This window comes from Orycteropus afer, unplaced genomic scaffold (assembly GCF_000298275.1).
Source record: "Orycteropus afer afer isolate SDZICR_OR568_19922 unplaced genomic scaffold, OryAfe1.0 scaffold00164, whole genome shotgun sequence".
Classification (NCBI taxonomy): domain Eukaryota; kingdom Metazoa; phylum Chordata; class Mammalia; order Tubulidentata; family Orycteropodidae; genus Orycteropus; species Orycteropus afer.
The window spans coordinates 5859432-5863378 of NW_006921751.1; the positions used below are offsets into that span (position 1 = coordinate 5859432).

Genomic DNA, 3947 nt, shown 5'->3' on the forward strand with positions numbered 1-3947 from the left:
CCTTCAAGGCTCAGGGGTCCAAGATTATCTTCTGTGTCTGTGTTAATTGGTTTCCCTTTTCTTTGTTGAAGAGGGTCTGTGCAATCCTTCTGCCTAGTCTGCCATCTTGCCCCGCCTCCCTGTTTTTTGGTTTTTTTCATGGTAAAATATACACAACAGCAGATTTACCATTTTAACCATTTTAAATGTGCAATTCAGTAGCACTGATTATTATTATTATTAATTTTATTCACAGTGTTGTGTAACCATCATTACTACTTATTCCCAACACTTTTTCATCATCCCAAACAGAAACTCTATACTCATTAGGCAATAACTCCCCACTCTCCTTTCCCTGCAGCCCATATTAACTACTAATCTACTTTCTGTCTCTACATATTTGTTGATTGTAGATATTTATTAAATGGGATCATACAATATTTGTTTTTTGTGTCTGTCTTATTTCATTTAGCATGATGTTTTCAAGGTCTATCTATGCTGTAACATGTATTAGAACTCCATTTCTTTTTATAGTGGAACAATATTCCATTCTACATATACATGCCATTTTGTTTATACATTCACTTGTTGATGTTAATTAGTGTTCTGGTTACCTAGTGACGCTCTGACAAGAATATATACCACAAATGGGATGGCCTTAACAAACAGGAGTTTATTCTTACAATTTGGAGGCTTTAAGTCCAAGTTCAAAGTGTCAGGCTCGAGGGGCCAGGTGAAAGCCCCTTGGGGTCCAGCTCTGCCTCCTGCTCCCGGCCCACTGGTGCTAGAGGCGTTTCTTCACTCAGACAGCTGCTGGCTGCTGAAGCTGACAAACCCAAGGCTGACAAGTAAAAAAAGCACAATCCTGATGTTACCAAACCACATGGCAGGGCTTTAATTTAAGTCCATTGTAAGTCCCAAGGTCGGCAGAGCATGGCAGGCTGCTGAACAGCAACACGGCTACATGCAGGGTCCAAGTGTGCCATAAGCCACAGACTATCCCCAAGGCTTCTCCTTATGTACAGGAAGCAGACCACATCCCAAAGGCACTACTCAGTTGTTTGTAGTGGATCCCATCATGGAGTTGACTGCTAGTCAACCAGGCCCAGGGGAATAACTACCACCAGCTGCCCAGCCACTCAACTAGGCCCAGCCAAGCTGACATACAAATTTAACTACCACAATTAGTTTTTAAAAAGACTACTCTGAAGTTCTTCAGGTCCTCAAGTACTTTAACATTCCTCCCATTAAGAGGTGGAGTCTAATTCCCCTTATCTTGAGCAAGGGCTGACCTCAGTGACTTTTTTCCAAAAACTGTGTGACTTCTAAGGCTAGATTAGTAAGGCTGATGCTGATTCTTGCCTGGCTCTCTGTCTTGGAATGATTGACCTGTGGTGCCAACACCCACACTGTAAGGAAAACCTGAAGGAGACCATTTGTAGGTGTTCCAGACAACAGCTCTTATTGAGGTACCAGTCAACAGCCAGAGTTCGCTTCCAGAACTGTGAGTGAGAGAGCGTTCGATGATCCCATCCCTGACACTGATTGTAACCACCTGAGTGAGACCTTGAGTGCAAACCACCTAGTTGGATTGAGTCACCTCTCAGAACTCTGAGAGATGACTTTAATAAATATGATTCTTGTGGTTTTACTCCAAGTTTGGTGTGTTTCTTAGGCAGCAACAGGTAATTGACACATTCAGTAAGAAATTGACATAAACAAACAAAAAGTATTTATTTTTCCCCAAATAACTGAATTATCATGGGAAAGAAGCTGATAATAACTTTGGAATTGCCTTATGAGTACAAGCCCTGGCTTCAAATACCTCTTAGAACCACCTTCTAGGCAATTTTAAAATGTAGTTTAAATACAAGAATCCCCTCCAAAACAGACTTGGCATCTTAACATAGCCTATAAGGAGATACCACTATTGAAAAACTATTCTCAATTTACAGTTCACAGGTATTTCTGAATCCTTTATTTGATTTCTGGTACAATTATAGTTTCTTTCATCGCTAAAATAATAATGGATATTTGACTCAGTTTTTTTGTATTTTAAAAAAATTTTATTGTAGTAAAATAGTTATAACAAAACACTTGTCATTTCAACCATTTTCTTTGTATTGTTTTGAGGAGTTTTCATGTCAGTATGGTCTGAGTCTCTGGTAGCATAGTGGCTAAGACACTTGCCTACTAACCAGACGGCTGGCGGTTCAAACCCACCAGCCACTCCTCGGAAGGAAGGTTGGGCAATCCTACTTCCGTAGTGATACTGCCTCGGAAACCCAAGGAGGGGTCGCTATGAGTCGGGGCCGACTCGACGGCACATAACAACAACAACAACAACATGGTCTGAGTCTTTTTGTTCAAGTAGTGTGTTGGCAACATGACCTGATGCCAAGACCTTTCAGATTTCAGGTAAGTTTAAAATATAGAACAGGAATTTGGAGGGAGAAATGAAAAAGTAGACAATTGAGCAAAATAGCAATTTTAAACAGCAACAAGCATATTTTTAAAAAACATATGCCAGGGCCTTAGGTGCATGTAAGGTGCACCTAAGGAAAAAGAACTACCCTCCTAAACACTGCAATTGGACAAGAACTTTCAGGAACCCTCCTGCTACTCATATCATTGTGAACGAAGGATACAGACATAACTTTTCCGTAAGCTGGGCTAATTATATATTCTGTGAAGAAATTCCTCCAGGCCAGCCTTTAGAATTAACATGGAGAATTGAGATAGTACTCCAGATAGTTTGGGGGATTTTCTGTCTGAATTGCCTGCACAAACTGCTTTTAATTCTTTACTCTCCTTCAGCTATGAAGATGCAGGATCCCACTGTGAGAACTAATGGGGGCTTGAGCATCTTGCACCACAGATATGAGGAGAGTCAGAGAGAAAACAAACCTGACTGGGTTGTTTCTTACACCACCAAAGGCTTTATCTTGCCCACATATCACCTTTGTGCTACCAACCACATCTCTGATGACAAGAAGCACATGGCCCCCACTGCATCACTCAGCCTCCTCCTCCCTTCACAGGTGCGATCTAGAGAAAGTATGTGTTTTCAAACGTTCCATGCCACTGAGCTGTGGGAAACACTCTTGCCAGAAATAAATTTCCCTTGGGGAGATCCAGGGGTATTTCCCTTCCATCCTGTCATGTAGAGGATGTGATTTCTATACAATGGAACAGTTGAAGGAGAGATGGCACTCCCCCTCCCAGAAGCTCAGGAGAATTGATGTGATTTCTCTGCTTTCTGGTGCCTTCAAAGAAGTGATCTGTCCAGTCGGCAGCTGAGGAGATAGATCAAGGCTGCTCACGCCCGTTCTAAGCCTTTGTCTCTGGATCTTTTGTAAAATGTTGTGTTCATCTATTATGTGATATCTTTGCTTTTTTGCTTGGCAGGGTGGCCTTGCAGCTTCTTGCTAATGATGATTCAGTGAAAAACAAAAATGATAGGGCATGATAACAGATGGATACCAATAATAATGTTGTTAACTGCCATTCAATTGGTTCCCAGCTCATGGCAGCCAAATACATAACGTGAACAATGTCATTGGACCTGTAGGGTTTTTAATGGCTGATTTTCAGAAGTAGATCACCAGACCTTTCTTCTTAGTCTGTCTTTGTCTGGAAGTTTCACTGACCCCTGTTCAGCATCATAACAACGGGCAAGCCTCCACTGAAAGGTTAATGTTGGCTGTGCATGAGGTGCCTTGGCTGGGAATCAAAGCTGGGGCTCCCACATGGAAGGTTAGAATTCTACCATTGAACCACCACTGCCTCTGATACCAATAATAGCAATAATATATTGAATGATTATATAGTGACTCCCATTGGGTTTCCAAGGTTGTATATCGTTACAGAAGCAGACTACTTCATCTTTCTTCCATGGAGTGTCTGGTGGGTTCAAACCACCAACCTTTTGGTTAGCAGTCAAATGCCTTAACCATTATGCCATCAGA

At 41.7% G+C, this 3947-nt stretch overlaps 1 protein-coding gene across 1 annotated transcript in view; it reads right to left on the bottom strand.

Moving 5' to 3' along the window:
- ST6GALNAC5 (ST6 N-acetylgalactosaminide alpha-2,6-sialyltransferase 5) overlaps positions 1-3947 on the bottom strand; it is a 300139-nt gene that overhangs the window by 81906 nt on the left and 214286 nt on the right. The window lies entirely within an intron of this gene.